We start from the raw sequence: 20,916 nt of genomic DNA, 5'->3' as shown, positions 1-20,916 counted from the left end.
TAATATAAGTGAAGCACGAGAGTTCATCTATTTCTATAAAATAAAACCACCACCGTGCTCTAAAAAGATATAATTGAAGCACTAGAGCAAATGACAAACTACTCTGAAAGATATAAGTGAAGATCAATGAGTAGTCAAACAATTATGCAACTATATGAAGACTCTCTAACATTTAATAATTTAAGATCTTGGTATTTTATTCATACAGCAAGCAAAACAAAATAAAATAAAATGACGCTCCAAGCAAAACACATATCATGTGGTGAATAAAAATATAGCTCCAAGTAAAGTTACTGATGAATGAAGGCGAAAGAGGGGATGCCTTCCGGGGCATACCCAAGCTTAGGCTTTTGGTTGTCCTTGAATATTACCTTGGGGTGCCTTGGGCATCCCCAAGCTTAGGCTCTTGCCACTCCTTATTTCATAGTCCATCGAATCCTTACCCAAAACTTGAAAACTTCACAACACAAAACTCAAAATAGAAAATCTCGTGAGCTCTGTTAGCGAAAGAAAACAAAACACCACTTCAAGGTAATGTAATGAACTCATTATTGATTTATATTGGTGTTAAACCTACTTTATTCCAACTTCTCTATGGTTCATACCCTCCGATACTACTCATAGATTCATCAAAATAAGCAAACAACACATAGAAAACGGAATCTGTCAAAAACAAACAATCTGTGGTAATCTGTAATTAACGCAAACTTCTGGAACCCCAAAAATTCTAAAATAAATTTCTGGAAGTGAGGGATTTATCTATTAATCATCTTCAAAAAGAATTAACTAAATAGAACTTTCCTAATAAAAATGGCAGCAATTCTCGTGAGCACTAAAGTTTCTGTTTTTTACAGCAAGATCAACAAGACTTTCCCAAAGTCTTCCCAACAGTTCTACTTGGCACAAACACTAATTAAAACATAAAAACTCAATCATAACAGAGGCTAGATAAATTATTTATTTCTAAACACGATCAAAAATCAAGGAACAAAAATAAAGTTGGGTTGCCTCCCAACAAGCGCTAGCGTTTAATGCCCCTAGCTAGGCATGATGATTTCAACGATGCTCACATAAAAGATAAGAATTGAAACATAAAGAGAGCATCATGAAGAATATGACTAGCAAATTTAAGTCTAACTCACTTCCTATGCATAGGGATTTTGTGAGCAAACAACTTGTGGGAACAAGAATCAACTTGCATAGGAAGGTAAAACAAGCATAACTCCAAAATTTTAAGCACATAGAGGGGAAACTTGATATTATTGCAATTCCTACAAGCATATGTTCCTCCCTCATAATAATTTTCAGTAGCATCATGAATTAATTCAACAATATAACCAGCACCTAAAGCATTCTTTTCATGATCTACAAGCATATAAATTTTATTACTCTCCACATAAGCAAAATTCTTCTCATTCGGAATAGTGGGAGAAAACTCAACAAAATAACTATAATGTGAGGCATAATCCAATTGAAAACTAAAATCATGATGACAAGTTTCATGGTTATCATTATTCTTAATAGCATACAAGTCATCACAATAATCATCATAGATAGCAACTTTGTTCTCATAATCAATTGGAACCTCTTCCAAAAGAGTGGATTAATCCCTAAATAAAGTCATGACCTCTCCAAATCCACTTTCATCAATATAATCATCATAAATAGGAGGCATGCTTTCATCATAATAAATTTGCTCATCGAAACTTGGGGGACAAAAAATACCATCTTCATCAAACATAGCTTCCCCAAGCTTGTGGCTTTGCGTATCATTAGCATCATGGATATTCAAGGATTTCATACTAACAACATTGCAATCATGCTCATCATTCAAAGATTTAGTGCCAAACATTTTAATGCATTCTTCTTCTAACACTTTGGCACAATTTTCCTTTCCATCATACTCACGAAAGATATTAAAAAGATGAAGCGTATGAGGCAAACTCAATTCCATATTTATTTATTTATTGTATTTTTCTTTTATAAACTAAACTAGTGCTAAAACAAGAAACAAAAAGATTCGATTGCTAGATCTAAAGATATACCTTCAAGCGCTAACCTCCCCGGCAACGGCGCCAGAAAAGAGCTTGATGTCTACTACACAACCTTCTTATTATAGACGTTGTTGGGCCTCCAAGTGCAGAGGTTTGTAGGACAGTAGCAAATTTCCCTCAAGTGGATGACCTAAGGTTTATCAATCCGTGGGAGGCATAGGATGAAGATGGTCTCTCTCAAACAACCCTACAACCAAATAACAAAGAGTCTCTTGTGTCCCCAACACACCCAATACAATGGTAAATTGTATAGGTGCACTAGCTCGGCGAAGAGATGGTGATACAAGTGGTATATGGATGGTAGATAAAGGTTTTTGTAATCTGAAAATATAAAAACAGCATGGTAACTAATGATCAAAGTGAGCACAAACGGTATTGCAATGCATTGAAACAAGGCCTAGGGTTCATACTTTCAGTAGTGCAAGTTCTCTCAACAATAATAACATAATTGGATCATATAACTACCCCTCAACATGCAACAAAGAGTCACTCCAAAGTCACTAATAGCGGAGAACAAACGAAGAGATTATGGTAGGGTACGAAACCACCTCAAAGTTATCCTTTCTGATCGATCTATTCAAGAGTCTGTAGTAAAATAGCATGAAGCTATTCTTTCCGTTCAATCTATCATAGAGTTCGTACTAGAATAACACCTTAAGACACAAATCAACCAAAACCCTAATGTCACCTAGATACTCCAATGTCACCTCAAGTATCTATGGGTATGATTATACGATATGCATCACACAATCTCATATTCATCTATTCAAACCAACACAAAGTACTTCAAAGAGTGCCCCAGAGATTCTACCGGAGAGTCAAGACTAAAACATGTGCCAACCCCTATGCATAGGTTCATGGGCGGAACTCGCAAGTTGATCACCAAAACATACATCAAGTGGATCAATAGAATACCCCATTGTCACCACGGGTATCCCGTGCAAGACATAGATCAAGTGTTCTCAAATCCTTAAAGACTCAATCCGATGAGATAACTTCGAAGGGAAAACTCAATCCATTACAAGAGAGTAGAGGGGGAGAAACATCATAAGATGCAACTATAATAGCAAAGCTCGCGATACCTCAAGATCGTACCACCTCAAGAACACGAGAGAGAGAGAGAGAGATCAAACACATAGCTACTGGTACATACCCTCAGCCCCGAGGGAGAACTACTCCCTCATCGTCATGGAGAGCACCGGGATGATGAAGATGGCCACCAGAGAGGAATTTCCCCCTCTGGCAGGGTGCCGGAATGGGTCTAGATTGGTTTTCGGTGGCTACGGAGGCTTCTGGCGGCGGAACTCCCGATCTATTATCCTCCTCAAATTTTTTAGGGTATATGGGTATATATGGGAGGAAGAAGTACGTCGGTGGACCTCCAGGCTGTCCACGAGGCAGGGGGCGCGCCCAGGGGGTGGGCGTGCCCCCCACACTCATGGGCAGCCCAGGACTCTCCTGGTCCAACTCCGATACTCCGTGGCCTTCTTCTGGTCCAAAAATAAGTTCCGTGAGTTTCAGGTCAATTGGACTCCGTTTGATTTTCCTTTTCTGCGATACTCTAAAACAAGAAAAAAAACAGAAAACTGGCACTGGGCTCTAGGTTAATAGGTTAGTCCCAGAAATCATATAAAATAGCATATAAATGCATATAAAACATCCAAGGTTGATAATATAATAGCATGGAACAATCAAAAATTATAGATACGTTGGAGACGTATCACGAGACGACAACGATGCTACGATGAGATCAAGGTGTCGTGCCGGTGACGATGGTGATTGAGGGAGTCCTGGATTAGGGGGTGTTCGGGTAGCCGGACTATACCTTCAGCCGGACTCCAGGACTATGAAGATGCAAGATTGAAGACTTCGTCTCGTGTCCGGAATGGACTTGCCTTGGCGTGGAAGGCAAGCTTGGCGATGCGGATATTCGAGATCTCCTACCATTGTGACGGACTCTGTGTAACTCTAACCCTATCCGGTGTCTATATAAACCGGAGGGTTGTAGTCCATAGGGGATCAACTCCATACACAACAATCATACCATAGGCTAGCTTCTAGGGTTTAGCCTCCTTGATCTCGTGGTAGATCTACTCTTGTACTACCCATATCATCAATATTAATCAAGCAGGAGTAGGGTTTTACCTCCATCGAAAGGGCCCGAACCTGGGTAAAACAAAGTGTCCCCTGTCTCCTGTTACCATCCGGCCTAGACGCACAGTTCGGGACCCCCTACCCGAGATCCGCCGGTTTTGACACCGACATTGGTGCTTTCATTGAGAGTTCCTCTGTGCCGTCGCAATCAGGAAGAATGCCTTCTCCCGTCTTCAAAGACGGCGCCGTTGCTAAGGGAGCCTTGGCTGTTGGCCAAACCCTCCGGCTAGGTGGTTTCCTCATGACCGCCTGTTCGGCTGTTGCGCCGACGGTGACCTCTCGGGTCATCAAAAGCAATCTACACGTCAGCTCGGAGCTCGTCGAGCAGTTAGATCCAATGGAGCTCTCTTCCGTAAACAAGCTCTTGGATTGCATCGCCGCCCTGGGGGTCGCTATGGATTACGACCAGGTTGGGCTTAAACCCGATCTAAGAGAAATTAACTCTCCCCAAGTCACCCACCACGTTGTCGTGGTAGAGGCGCAGTGCGGCGACCCTTCATCTATTTTAAGGACTAGTTACGTCCGAATTCCCGATCCCTCCAAGTTGGATACCCGCGGAGGGGAGGATGTAACTCAAGACCTGAGCTTAGAATCAGGCAACGGGCCGGATTCGTTGGATAACGTCCAGGAATCCGAACTTCAGAATTCGGAAACTCTTCGGCCTCCGAATCTTGGATTGGGTGAGGTTTCAGATTCAACGACACCCACCCACCTGAACATAAGCGATCTCTCCCAAGTCAGGCAGAGGCCCGATGAAACAGTACATCATTACTGGGCCAGATTCCTCCTGGTTATGAACAGGATAAAGGATTACCGCGAGGGAGACGCAATATCAATCTTCTGCAGTAATTGCATGGACGAGGGAATCCTTAACGCCATAAGTCGTCATGATATTACACGCTTCGCTGACTTGGCATCCATAGTACAAAAATACTGTGCGATGGAAAGTGCCTGGAAAACCGAAACAAAATTTTGGGATAATCCGGCCTTGAATAGTAATCCCGTCAGAACTAAGAGGGTGCATCATCATAAGACACTCGGAATAAATAGCAAAAAGCCAAAACCCTTTGCAGGGCATGGAACCATACTGGAAAGGTGGCTTGATGGACCCTGTAGAATTCACAGTACAGAGGACACCACACCAACTCACAGCCTTAGAGCATGTTGGATACTCCGGCAGGTAGCCAAAATTGGCGAGGACCTCTTAAATCGGGAGGCCACAGAAAGCCAGCCCGAGGACACCAGTACCGTTCTCACAGTCTTCGAGACTTTCGCATCAAACAATATGCGAAAAAGAAAACTCCGCAACCTCGCCGAAGTCTATCAAGTTGCAACAATAAATCCATGGAGCGACACTGCCATTACCTTCAATGCAAGTGATGAACCTAGATTCCGAACAGCTCGAGCACCAGCCGCATTGGTCCTCAGTCCCATAGTGGACGGCTTTCACCTCACCAAGGTGCTCATGGATGGAGGCAGCGGACTGAACCTCATTTATGAGGAGACCCTTCAAAAAATGGAAATAGACTGGAACCGCGTCGAGCGAAGCAGCACAACCTTTAGAGGAATAATCCCCAGTCGGGAAGCGCACTGCACGGGAAAAATCACACTAGATGTGGTGTTCGGCACGCCGGATAATTACAGGTCCGAAGAAGTCACGTTTCAGGTGGCCCCATTTAAAAGCGGACATCACGCCTTACTAGGGTGGGAAGCATTCACAATCTTCCAAGCAATACCCCATTACGGGTACATGAAGCTCAAGATGCCCGGGCCGAATGGAATTATCACTCTAGCTAGTGATCCGGACATAGCACTTCGCGCCGAAAACAAGACGGCCGCATTAGCCCTTGAGGCACTATCCGAAGCCTTAGCGGCCGAGGAACTGACAGCGCTGCGCTCCACGGTTAACAGGGATGATGTGATACTCGACAAAAGATCTAAATCCACATCCTTCAAGCCAGCCGACAAAATAACCAAATTCCAGGTCCATCCAACGGACCCCAATAAAACAGCTTCCATCGGGGCACGACTGAAGCCCGATGTAGACGCCGCACTGCGAGAATTCCTACGAGAAAATTGGGACATTTTCGCCTGGTACCCTTCAGACATGCCAGGGATCCCACGCAGGCTGGCCGAACACAGCCTAAATATCCTAAAAGGATTCAAACCGGTCAAACAAGCCCTTCGGCGTTTTTCCGAACCCAAGAGACAGGCTATGGGAGAAGAGCTAGCCAAGCTATTGGAGGCCGGATTCATTAGAGACATAAAGCATCCGGACTGGCTAGCAAACCTGGTGATGGTACCAAAGAAGGACAAATCCTGGCGCCTGTGTGTCGATTTTAAAGACCTTAACAAGGCTTGCCCGAAGGATCCCTTCCCCCTCCCCCGTATCGATCAAATTATCGATGCCACCGCAGGACACGACTCGTTGTGTTTCCTCGACGCATACTCCGGTTACCATCAAATCAAGATGGCAAAATTAGACCAAGCTCCAACAGCATTCATCACACCATACGGCCCATTTTGCTTCAACACAATGCCCTTCGGGCTAAAAAAACGCGGGCGCAACATATCAGCGCATGATCCAGACATGTCTGGCAAATCAGATCGGCAAAACAGTGGAGGCATACGTGGATGATGTGGTCATCAAAACAAGACATGTCGAATCTCTAGTAGACGACTTGAGGCTCACATTCGATAACCTCCGAAAATACGACATCAAGCTCAACCCGGAAAAATGCGTCTTCGGCGTTCCAACCGGAAAGCTCTTGGGCTTCATTGTATCCGGTAGAGGAATTGAAGCAAATCCAGCCAAGATCCGAGCTTTTTCACAATTGGATATCCCAAAGGACCTCAAACAAATACAAAAATTAACCGGATGTGTGGCGGCTCTAAGCCGCTTCATCTCCCGCTTGGGAGAAAAGGCACTGCCCCTTTATCGCCTACTCCGGCGCACCGAACAATTCGAGTGGACGGATGCCGCCACGGCCGGACTCGATGAAATAAAAGCCATATTGGCAACAAACCCAGTCCTGGCCGCGCCTAACACCGGCGAACCAATGCTATTGTACATTGTAGCAACACATCAAGTTGTCAGCGCAGTGCTCGTTGTCGAGCGGGAAACGGACGGACACAAATTCCCCCTTCAAAGGCCGGTCTACTACGTGTCCACTATCCTCACTCCATGCAAATCACGGTACCCGCATTATCAAAAAATTGCATACGCGGTATTCATGGCATCCCAAAAGCTACGACACTACTTTCAAGAGTGTTCCATAACAGTAGCCTCGGAAGTACCACTTAACGATATTATCAACAACCGCGATGCAACGGGCCGGATCGCAAAATGGGCCATCGAGCTCCTCCCGTTCGATATAACCTATAAGCCACGGCGAGCTATCAAATCGCAAGTTTTGGCCGACTTCGTCGCAGAATGGACGGAGGCCGAACTCCCTAAAGAGTACGGCACATACTCAAACTGGATCATGCATTTTGACGGCTCCAAAATGTTGGCCGGACTGGGGGCTGGCGTTGTTTTGATGTCCCCAACAGGAGACACAGTCCAGTATGTACTCCAAATTATGTACACGGACTCCAACAACACAGCCGAATACGAGGCCCTTCTACATGGCCTCCGGATGGCAGTATCCATGGGCATTCAACGCCTAGAGGTACGCGGGGATTCGAACCTCGCGATATCCCAAATAAATGGCGACTTCGACGCCAAGGACCCAAAAATGGCAGCTTACCGCAACGCCATCCTAAAAATTGTAGCTCGGTTCAAAGGGCTGGAGTTTCACCATATAGCCCGAGAAAACAATCAAGCAGCGGACGTCCTGGCACGCATCGGAGCAAAACGCGATGCAGTCCCCCCGACATCTTTTTAGAAAGATTGTTCAAGCCATCCGTAGCATGGGAGGGGGAACCCGTAAATAACAGCCCGGACCCAGCCGCACCACTTAATGCCGAACAATCTGACACAATTGGAGGCTCTGCCAATGAAATTACACCTTCAGCCCACGTAATAATGGCGATCATCGCCCCGTGGACAGAACCATTCCTAGCCTACCACACTAGGCAGGAACTCCCGGAGGATCAAAACGAGGCCCGCTGCATCATGCGGCGATCTAAAGCCTACAGAGTCCATGAGGGAGAGCTTTATAAGAAAAGCACTACCGGAGTCCTTCAAAGGTGCATCTCCGAAGAGGAAGGGCGGAACCTTCTGGCTGAAATTCACGCCGGACTCGGTGGTCACCACGCCACTGCTCGGTCCCTTGTTAGCAAGGCTTTCCGTACATGCTTTTATTGGCCGACGGCCCGGGCAGACGCTCAGGACTTAGTCCAACGATGCGCTGGTTGCCAACTTTTTGCCAACCAAAGCCATATGCCACCCACCGCACTCCAAACTATACCAATCACCTGGCCTTTTGCGATCTGGGGGCTTGACATGGTCGGACCTCTTAAAGGCGGGACCGATAGAAAGAAATACTTACTGGTCATGGTGGATAAATTCACCAAATGGATAGAAGCCAAGCCTGTTAAAACGGCCGAATCCGGACGTGTGATAGACTTCATATCCGGGGTTGTACACCATTATGGCGTCCCCCACAGCATCATAACTGATAACGGCACGAACTTTACCGCAGACGAGGTAAAACTCTAGTGCAAAAACATGGGCATCAAGCTCGATTATGCTTCCGTCTATCACCCATAAACCAACGGCCAGGTCAAATGTGCAAACGGTCTTATTATGAGCGGCATCAAACCCAGATTAGTGCGGTCCATTAAGGAATCTAATACGCACTGGGTAGAGGAGCTCGACTCCGTACTCTGGGGACTGCGGACCACGCCAAATCGCACCACCGGATACACACCATTTTTTATGGTGTACGGCGCAGAGGCAGTTCTGCCCTGCGATATAATTCATGACTCACCTAGAGTGCGCATGTACGAAGAAAGAGAAACCGAGCTCGATCGGCAGGACAACTTGGACGCCTTAGAGGAGGAGCGTGACGTGGCAAAAGCCCGTTCCGCATTTTATCAATAGTAGGCCCGAAGATATCAAAGCAGAGAAGTACGGGCCAAAAACTACAATGTTGGAGAACTCGTTCTACGCCTGCCGGATAAGAAAAAGGACAAACTCAGGCCCAAGTGGGAAGGTCCATTTATAATCAACCAAGTCCTGACTGGCGGGGCGTACCGCCTGCGAGATGCGTCGGATAACCGACTCGAGCCGAACCCGTGGAACGCCACCCGTCTCCGAAGATTCTATGCCTAGCGCCGGACTCTGTGTTCGTCTCCTTCCTCTGTCCATTTTTTGTATTTTTCTGTCTTACATTTCTCTCCTTCCCCTATTTTCTTTTACAGCCCTTAAATGCTTATCTAGTGTCGCGCCACTCGCGCTCATTAAACCTGGGGGCTTCTTTGACAGAAGCTTATTTATACGGGCTTCATGCCCAACACATGCGTCAAACTTCTACATGTACCTTTTTCTTCACCATTATATGCATCGATATGACTTAAGTTTTGGCCAAGCTGGGTTACCTGGCTCCTATGCTTACCCCTACGTTCCCGATTGTTCGGCTAGGAGGTAAAGGGAGCACCTCTGCGATTGTTACTGTCGGGTCAGCCGGATGTGTACCTCAGACTGGGTGAAGCCGAAAGCTAGCGTTCTTAAGGGAATATTCGGTCGGTGAGACAAAAGATGATCTTTTTACCCATTTTATGCGCCCCTAGATGCCTTTTTCTGCGTCCTTTTACGCAGTCCGGACATGCACTTTAGGGCATGCCTCCCAGCGAAAGGAACCCCTAACGGAACTATTCTCTCTGGAAGATGTTTCTTACTAACCATGTAATATAACATAACTAGTTGGGCACTTGTCTGATAAAGCACTAATGACCCCTACGCCTGGTCTCCATGCATACCACGGTTCTTATATAACCGCTATGGTATTAGGACACACTCCGGACCGTCAGGTCCCGAGGTTGAAGCGGAAAGGTCGGCAACGACAAACGATCTACAATCCGGCTAGAAGGCATTACATGTGTCAATTCAAAATTACATAGTCATTCTGACTGATTGTATTCCTCTTCTATACCATCTAATAGGCTGTCTAATTTACAGTCCTGCTGAGAATACTTAGCGGCCAACTCTACTTGGCCGTATACTAAGCTCACAGGGATCTCCTTCCCGTCAGGCCCCACTGGTCCGACCTCGGCCATGTGGTTTGGGTCAGCCTTCGTAAAACAGGTCTTCACCATGGCCCAGGCTTCTCGAGCGCCTTGTCGGCAGGCCGATATCTTCCACAAACGGAAGCGCCGCTGAGCTCCCTTCAGCTTCTCCGCAAGCTCTCCAAGGCCCTCGGGCATGGAGTGGGCATGCCATAAGGCTCGGGCAACACCTCGCATCGCCTGCCGAACTCGCTCGTGCAGTTGCATGAGTTCGGGAAGAAGGTCACCCGTAGAACCGGGCATCTCCTCTGCAGGACGACCTATGAGCATACCTACAGACATTACTCTGTTAGTCGACTTCCTCGCCGAACTCTTTTTTCAAAGTTCGTTCAAGCACTTACTAAAAATGCCGCGTCGAAGCCGCTGATTCTCCTTCGAGGAGTCCAAAAGCTGGCCACGAACATCTTTAAGTTCGACGTCCAGCTTGGTGTTGGCATCCTGAAGATCATTCCTCTCTTGCCTCACCCTCATCAACATACTCTCACCGGCCTTTAGCTGGCGTAAGAGTTGTTGCTTGTCCGGATCGAGTCCGGCGCCATCTGCAATCTGATCTGTCAGATTTACACCCACACCGCACAATACTAATCTTTCTAAGTGTATTTTACCTGAGGGGGTCCCTTTGGGTTCCCCTGCTGCGGCTAGTGCAGCCTCTAGTTGGGCCTTGCACTTTTCTAGCTCCTGGGACAGTACAGTATTCTTCTTTGTAAGAACCTGCATATTAAATGATCCTTAAATCAGTTGCTCTAACTGTTTCAAGTCTCGGGGGCTACTGGCATATATACATAATTAACCAAAATTTTCTTACCCGTATGTCTTTCACATACTGCTCCGTGGCTCTGGCTAAACCATTTTGAGCGGCACGGAGGTACGCATCTCCCGAATTAAAGGCATCTAAAGCCTCTTGGGAGAAACAAGCGTCGCGTAGAATTGTCCGGCGACGCCTGTGGTTCATGGCACTCTCCACTTCTGAATTTGTGGCAGACAGCCTGTCCGCATCCTCTATCGGAGGAACGTCCGGTGCGTGCCTTGTACTCACCTCTGCTTCCTGGCCAGACATTGGAGCCTGACTGGTGGAGGCACGATTGGCAACCTCTCCGGATGTAGTCCGGCGAGGTCTCTTCGTCCTGAAGATAGAACGGGCGTTAATATGCCCTGATAGAATAACTCCAGGGAAACAGAGGGTGCACTATACCTTTGCGCCGGCATTTCAGTCCGGACTTCATTCCTTTTTGCCCTGCGGGGCTCTGCGGCCCCTCGTTGGCTGGTCGCCGTAGGTTCGGCCTCCTGCCTCCGAAATCTCCCCTGCAAAACACGGTTGATGTCAGAGACACCGAAATACGTGAGAGTGGAATCCCTCTCAAGGGAATGAGACTCCGGTTTTCGTCACCTGGGAGGCCGGGATTAACCCTGGATAATCAGCCATGATGGCTACCAAAGTATTGTCCTTGCTTAGCTGATAAAACACCCCGTCGATAAGCTCCACCGATATGTCTGGATCCTCTTCGAAGTCCGGATCGAGGGACCGTTCTGGGTCCTCGGGCTGTGGAGGGCGGCTGCTTATATTCTTTACCTCCTGTCGCAGTTCCTGCAGTGAAGTCGTTAGACTACCTATCTAACCACGGGAGTATCAAACAAACGGGCAAGCACAATTGTTCACTTACCCAACTTGGAGGATCGTACATACTAAATCCGGCATGCGGGTTGACGCGGAGGAATTCCTCCTTTTCTCCCTTGTACAGAGAGGATAAGATCTTTTCTAGAGCAGCGGCTGAGTCCGGCCCTTTACGACCGTAACGGGTGGCGTCATCCTCCCCGTTGAATTCTCACATTGGGTGGCCTCTATATTGAAGCGGCTGCACCCCCCGCATAATGCATGCGGCCATGACTCCAATCATGGTTAGTTCGGAATGAGCCAACAATCTTATCCGGCCCATCAAGTAAAGGACGTCTCTGTCGCTTTCTCTCTGAGAGCTCCGCGCACGCCAGCTCAAGCGTTTCTTCAATGGAGCACTGTTGAACTCAGGGAGACCGACCCGGATAGGGTCCGGTAGCGGGACGTCATCTATATAAAACCATTCTGAGGTCCAGTCCTCGGATGCTTCCTTTGGGGTTCCGGATAGGTATCCGGTCCCAGCGATGCGCCATATTTCGGCTCCGCCCACTTGGTATATGGACCCCTTTTGAGAATGGGGCACCAGGCAGAATAACCTCTTCCACAGCACGAAATGAGCCTCAATGCCTAAAAATAGCTCGCAAAGGGCGACGAAACCCGCAATATGCAGTACGGAGGCGGGCGTGAGATTGTGCAGCTGGAGGCCGTAGAACTCCAGAAGCCCGCGGAGGAATGGATGAATTGGGAATCCCAGTGCCCTTATTAGATAGGGGACGAGGCACACCCGCTCTCCTTTAGAGGGATTGGGGGTGCTCTCTGCTTGCTCTCCACCGTTATAGGTGGCGAGTCCGGCTCGGACCGGGACCATATAGGCCTGAGGGAGAAATCCCTTGGCCTGAAGCGACACTAGCTCGCTGTGCGGGATGGAGCACCTCTCCCAGTCTCCAGGTTTAGGGCTGGAAGGGCGAGAGGAGGAGCTGGGACGGCTGGCCATGTTGGAATGGACCTTTGCTGGAAGCGCTCTAATGATAACTCGCGGAAAGGAGAAGATGTGGTTTGGGCCTAAATCCCCATCCCGTTAAATAGGCGGCTTGTTTATACGGCTAGGGGTGTGGGTGTAAAAAACGCCCTGGCTTTTCGCATTCGTTTGACACGTGGAAGACGGCCATTATTGGGCGTGGAAGCCGAGGAGCACTACATTACAAAAATCGGACATTATTCCTACAGGTACACAAGATTTGGAGAAGAACCCGCCTTGCAATGTCGAACAATCTGCGCGCCGGACTCGTCGTCATTGAAGCCTGGTTCGGGGGCTACTGAGGGAGTCCTGGATTAGGGGGTGTTCGGGTAGCCGGACTATACCTTCAGCCGGACTCCAGGACTATGAAGATGCAAGATTGAAGACTTCGTCCCGTGTCCGGATGGGACTTTCCTTGGCGTGGAAGGCAAGCTTGGCGATGCGGATATTCGAGATCTCCTACCATTGTAACCGACTCTGTGTAACCCTAACCCTATCCGGTGTCTATATAAACCGGAGGGTTGTAGTCCATAGGGGATCAACTCCATACACAACAATCATACCATAGGCTAGCTTCTAGGGTTTAGCCTCCTTGATCTCGTGGTAGATCTACTCTTGTACTACCCATATCATCAATATTAATCAAGAAGGAGTAGGATTTTACCTCCATCGAGAGGGCCTGAACTTGGGTAAAACAAAGTGTCCCATGTCTCCTGTTACCATCCGGCCTAGACACACAGTTCGGGACCCCCTACCCGAGATCCGCCGGTTTTGACACCGACAGTGATCATAACGGTGCTTCGGAGATGGAGATCACAAGCACAAGATGATGATGGCCATATCATATCACTTATATTGATTGCATGTGATGTTTATCTTTTATGCATCTTATTTAGCTTTGATTGATGATAGCATTATAAGATGATCTCTCACTAAATTTCAAGATGAAGTTTTCTCCCTGAGTATGCGCCATTGCCAAAGTTCGTCGTGCCGAGACACCATGTGATGATCGGGTGTGATAAGCTCTACGTTCATCTACAACGGGTGCAAGCCAGTTTTGCACACGCGGAATACTCGGGTTAAACTTGACGAGCCTAGCATATGCAGATATGGCCTCGGAACACTGAGACCGAAAGGTCGAGCGAGAATCATATAGTAGATATGATCAACATAGTGATGTTCACCATTGAAAACTACTCCATCTCACATGATGATCAGACATGGTTTAGTTGATTTGGATCACGTGATCACTTAGATGATTAGAGGGATGTCTATCTAAGTGGGAGTTCTTAAGTAATATGATTAATTGAACTTAAATTTATCATGAACTTACTACCTGATAGTATTTTGCTTGTCTATGTTGATTGTGGATAGATGGCCCGTGTTGTTGTTCCGTTGAATTTTAATGCGTTCCTTGAGAAAGCAAAGTTGAAAGATGATGGTAGCAATTACACGGACCGGGTCCGTAACTTCAGGATTATCCTCATTGGTGCATAGAAGAATTACATCATGGAAGCACCGCTGGGTGCCAGGCCTGCTGCTGATGCTGCTAATGACGTTAAGAACGCCTGGCAGAGTAAAGGTGATGACTACTCGATAGTTCGGTGTGCCATGCTTTATGGCTTAGAACCGGGACTTCAACGATGTTTTGAACGTCATGGAGCATATGAGATGTTCTAGGAGTTGAAGTTAATATTTCAAGCAAATGCCTGGATTGAGAGATATGAAGTCTCCAATAAGTTCTACAGCTGCAAGATGGAGGAGAATAGTTCTGTCAGTGAACATATACTCAAAATGTATGGGTATCATAATCACTTAACTCAACTAGGAGTTAATTTTCCTGTTGATAGTGTCATTGACAGAGTTCTTCAACCACTGCCACCAAGCTACAAAAGCTTCGTGATGAACTATAATATGCAAGGGATGAATAAGACAATTCTCGAGCTCTTCACAATGCTAAAGGTAGCGGAGGTAGAAATCAAGAAGGAGCATCAAGTGTTGATGGTCAACAAGACCACCAGTTTCAATAAAAATGGTAAAGGGGAGAAGAAGGGGAACTTCAAGAAGAACAACAAACAAGTTGCTGCTTAGGAGAAGAAACCCAAGTCTGGACCTAAGCCTAAGACTGAGTGCTTTTACTGTAAAGGGACTGGTCACTGGAAGCAGAACTGCCCCAAGTATTTGGCGAATCAGAAGGATGGCAAGGTGAACAAAGGTATATGTGATATACATGTTATTGATGTGTACCTTACTAATGCTCGCAGTAGCACCTGGGTATTTGATATTGGTTCTGTTGCTAATATATGCAACTCGAAACAGGGGCTACGGATTACGCGAAGATTGGCTAAGGACGAGGTGACGATGCATGTGGGAAATGGTTCCAAAGTCGATGTGATCGCGGTCGGCACGCTATCTCTACATCTACCTTCGGGATTAGTTTTAGACCTAAATAATTGTTATTTGGTGCCAGCATTGAGCATGAACATTATATCTGGATCTTGTTTGATGCGAGACGGTTATTCATTTAAATCTGAGAATAATGGTTGTTCTATTTATATGAGTAATATATTTTATGGTCATGCACCCTTCAAGAGTGGTCTATTTTAGTTGAATCTAGATAGTAGTGATACACATATTCATAATGTTGAAGCCAAAAGATGCAGAGTTGATAATGATAGTGCAACTTATTGTGGCACTGTCATTTGGGTCATATTAGTATAAAGCGCATGAAAAAACTCCATACTGATGGAATTTTGGAATCACTTGGTACTTGCGAACCATGCCTTATGGGTAAGATGACTAAAACGTCGTTCTCCGGAACTATGGAGCGAGCAACATATTTGTTGGAAATCGTACATACTGATGTATGTGGTCCGATGAATATTGAGGCTCGCGGCGGGTATCGTTATTTTCTCACCTTCACAGATGATTTGAGCAGATATGGGTATATCTACTTAATGAAACACAAGTCTTAAACATTTGAAAAGTTCAAAGAATTTCAGGGTGAAGTGGAAAATCATCGTAACAAGAAAATAAAGTTTCTACGATATGATCGTGGAGGAGAATATTTGAGTTACGAGTTTGGTCTACATTTGAAACAATGCAGAATAGTTTCGCAACTCACGCCACCTGGAACACCACAGCGTAATGGTGTGTCTGAACGTTGTAATCGTACTTTACTAGATATGGTGTGATCTATCTTGTCTCTTACTGATTTCCCGCTATCGTTTTGGGGTTATGCTTTAGAGATGGCAGCATTCACGTTAAATAGGGCACCATCAAAGTCCGTTGAGACGACGCCTTATGAACTATGGTTTGGCAAGAAACCAAAGTTGTTGTTTCTTAAAGTTTGGGGCTGCGATGCTTATGTGAAAAAGCTTCAACCTGATAAGCTCGAACCCAAGTCCGAAAATTGTGTCTTTATAGGATACCCAAAAGAAACAGTTGGGTACACCTTCTATCACAGATCCGAAGACAAGACTTTTCTTGCTAAGAATGGATCCTTTCTAGAGAAGGGGTTTCTCTCGAAAGAAGTGAGTGGGAGGAAAGTAGAACTTGATGAGGTAACTGTACCTGCTCCCTTATTGGAAAGTAGTTCATCATAGAAACCGGTTCCTGTGACATCTACACCAATTAGTGAGGAAGCTAATGATGATGATCATGAAACTTCAGATCAAGTTACTACTGAACCTCGTAGGTCGACCAGAGTAAGATCCGCACTAGAGTGGTACGGTAATCCTGTTCTAGAGGCCATGTTGCTAGACCATGACGAACCTACGAACTATGAGGAAGCGATGATGAGCCTAGATTCCGCAAAATGGCTTGAGGCCATGAAATCTGAGATGGGATCCATGTATGAGAGCAAAGTGTGGACTTTCATTGACTTGCCCGATGATCGGCAGGCCATCAAAAATAAATGGATCTTCAAGAAGAAGACAGATGTTGATGGTAATGTTACTGTCTACAAAGCTCGACTTGTCGCGAAAGGTTTTCGACAAGTTCAAGGAGTTGACTATGATGTGACCTTCTCACCCGTAGCGATGCTTAAGTCCATCCAAATCATGTTAGCTATTGCCACATTTTATGATTACGAAATTTGGCAAATGGATGTAAAGACTACATTCCTGAATGGATTTCTAGAAGAAGAGTTGTATATGATGCAACCTGAAGGTTTTATCGATCCAAAAGGTGCTAACAAAGTGTGCAAACTCCAGCGATCCATTTATGGACTGGTGGAAGCCTCTCGGAGTTGGAATAAACGTTTTGATAGTATGATCAAAGCATATGGTTTTATACAGACTTTTGGAGAAGCCTGTATTTACAAGAAAGTGAGTGGGAGCTCTGTAGCATTTATAATATTATATGTGGATGACATATTGTTGATTGGAAATGATATAGAATTTCTGGATAGCATAAAAGCATACTTGAATAAGAGTTTTTCAACGAAAGACCTCGGTGAAGTTGCTTACATATTGGGCATCAAGATCTATAGAGATAGATCAAGACGCTTAATTGGACTTTCACAAAGCACATACCTTGACAAAATTTTGAAGAAGTTCAAAATGGATCACCCAAAGAAAGGGTTCTTGCATGTGTTACAAGGTGTGAAGTTGAGTAAGACTCAATGCCCGACCACTACAGAAGATAGAGAGAAAATAAAAGGTGTTCCCTATGCTTCAGCCATAGGCTCTATCATGTATGCAATGTTGTGTACCAGACCTGATGTGTGCCTTGCTATTAGTTTAGCAGGGAGGTACCAAAGTAATCCAGGAGTGGATCACTGGACAGCGGTCAAGAACATCCCGAAGTACCTGAAAAGGACTAAGGATATGTTTCTCATTTATGGAGGTGACAAAGAGCTCATCGTAAATGGTTACATTGATGCAAGCTTTGATACTGATCCGGATGATTCTAAATAGCAAACCGGATACGTGTTTATATTGAATGGTGGAGCTGTCAGTTGGAGCAGTTCTAAACAGAGTGTCGTGGCGGGATCTACATGTGAAGTGGAGTACATTGATGCTTCAGAAGCAGCAAATGAAGGCGTCTGGATGAAGGAGTTCATGTCCGATCTAGGTGTCATACCTAGTGCATCGGGTCCAATGAAAATCTTTTGTGACAATACTGGTGCAATTGCCTTGGTAAAGGAATCCAGATTTCACAAGAGAACCAAGCACATCAAGAGATGCTTCAACTCCATCTAGGATCAAGTCCAGGTGGGAGACATAGAGATTTGTAAGATACATACAGATCTGAATGTTGTAGACCCGTTGACTAAGCCTCTTCCACGAGCAAATCATGATCAGCACCAAGGCTCCATGGGTGTTAGAATCATTACTGTGTAATCTAGATTATTGACTCCAGTGCGAGTGGGAGACTGAAGGAAATATGTCCTAGAGGCAATAATAAAGTTATTATTTATTTCCTTATATCATGATAAATGTTTATTATTCATGCTAGAAATTTTATTAACCGGAAACATGATACATGTGTGAATACATAGACAAACAGAGTGTCACTAGTATGCCTCTACTTGACTAGCTCGTTGATCAAAGATGGTTATGTTTCCTAGCCATAGACATGAGTTGTCATTTGATTAACGGGATCACATCATTAGGAGAATGATGTGATTGACTTGACCCATTCCGTTAATGAGTTTTTGTTGTGGAAGCGTTGTAACTAACGAGCTAAGAGATCAATGATCAATTGTTGTAAGAGATCTAGATTATTGACGGAAGCGTTGTAACTAATGAGTTAGTTGCGGGATGATGTATTATGAAACGAGTAAAGAGACTTTCCGATAACGAGATTGAACTAGGTATTGAGATACCGACAATCGAATCTCGGGCAAGTAACATACCGATGACAAAGGGAACAACGTATGTTGTTATGCGGTTTGACCGATAAAGATCTTCGTAGAATATGTAGGAACCAATATGAGCATCCAAGTTCCACTATTGGTTATTGACCGGAGACATGCCTCGGTCATGTGAACATAGTTGTCGAACCCGTAGGGTCCGCATGCTTAAAGTTCGGTGACGATCGGTATTGTGAGTTTTTGTTTTTTGATGTACCAAAGGTAGTTTGGAGTCCCAGATATGATCATGGACATGACAAGGAGTCTCGAAATGGTCAAGACGTAAAGAGCGATATATTGGACGACTATATTTGGATACCAGAATGGTTCCGGGTGAGATCGGGAATATACCGGTGCACCGGGAGGTTATCAGAACCCCCCGGGAGGTATATGGACCTTATTGGGATTTAGTGGAAAGGAGGGGAAAGGAGCAAGGGAGGTGGCGCCCCCCCCCCCCCAAGCCCAATCCGAATTGGGGGGCCTTTCCTTCCTCCCTCCCTCCTCTTCCTTCCCTCTCCTACTCCAAGTTGGAAAGGGGGGAAGCCTACTCCCGGTGGGAGTAGGACTCCCCCTTGGCGCGCCTCTTCCTGGCCGGCCGCCTCCTCCCCCTTGCTCCTTTATATACGGGGGCAAGGGCACCCCATAGACACAACAATTGATCATTGATCTCTTAGCCGTGTGCGGTGCCCCCTCCACCATAATCCACCTCGATCATATCGTTATGGTGCTTAGGCGAAGCCCTGCGTGGGTAGCATCATCATCACCGTCACCACGCCGTCATGCTGACGTAACTCTCCTGTGAAGCTTTGCTGGATCGGAGCTCGCGGGACGTCATCGAGTTGAATGTGTGCAGAACTCGGAGGTGCCGTGCGTTCAGTACTTGGATCGGTCGGATCGTGAAGACGTATGACTACATCAACCGTGTTGTGCTAACGCTTCCGCATTCGGTCCACGAGGGTACGTAGACATACACTCCCCTCTCGTTGCTATGCATCACCATGATCCTGTGTGTGCGTAGGAAATTTTTTGAAATTACTACCTTCCCCAACAGCTTGTCCCCAAGCGAAAATCAAAATCGAAAAATATGTCCATATGCTTTGAGAGAGAGATGTCGATAAAAACAAAATGCGGACATATAATCATCATGTTGATTATTATGAAAGCAACAAAATTAAACATAGGACTTTTATCATAGAACTTGCATCATATACTTCCTATGAATAAGTAACAGTTCATCACACAATCGAAGTATAAAGCAAAAACTCTATTAGAAACCAACAAACTATGTTCTCAATCAACTTTGCAACTACAATTCATCATCTTTTCAGGAAGAGTCACGTGTCGGAGCCTTTCGGCAAGTCCACATACTCAACCATCATATAGTCTTCTATGATTGCTAACACTCACTACCCATGAGCAAGACGTTTCAACCGGGCGCATAGAAAGATAGGGGCTTATGATTTTACCTCCCAATATACTCACCTCAAGGGTGATGTCAACAATAATAACTCATGTTATCTATATTCAACTGGACATATGTGCCTAGATCTTTCCTCGCCACATGATGCTTGCCAAAATAGAAAAATAAAAAGGAATAGAAGGAGAACTTTGACTCTTTGCATAAAAGTAAATACATAAAAGTAAAAGATAGGCCCTTCGCTGAGGGAAGCGGAGGATGCCATGCGCTTATTTGTTTGTATGCTCAATACCTTAATACAAGAGAACGTCACGTTGTATTGCCCCTTAAGATGAAAACCTTTATTATGCAGTCTGTCGTTTTTATTCTTTGTCATCTAAGTTCGTACAATGCTCAATTTTCTCTTACACTAAATGATCTCACACTTTTAGAAGCAATTTTTGTTGCCTTTTTGCACCGATGACAACTTACTTGAGGGATCTTGCTCAATCCCTAGGTAGGTATGGTGGACACTTGAAAAAGATTTGGGTTTAAGGGTTTTTGGATGCACAAGTAGTATCTCTACTTAGTGCA

The sequence above is a fragment of the Triticum dicoccoides genome, chromosome 5A, assembly GCF_002162155.2.
Source record: "Triticum dicoccoides isolate Atlit2015 ecotype Zavitan chromosome 5A, WEW_v2.0, whole genome shotgun sequence".
NCBI classification, from domain to species: Eukaryota; Viridiplantae; Streptophyta; class Magnoliopsida; order Poales; family Poaceae; genus Triticum; species Triticum dicoccoides.
The sequence above is the reverse complement of the archived record's forward strand: the minus strand, read 5'-3'. Positions refer to the sequence as shown.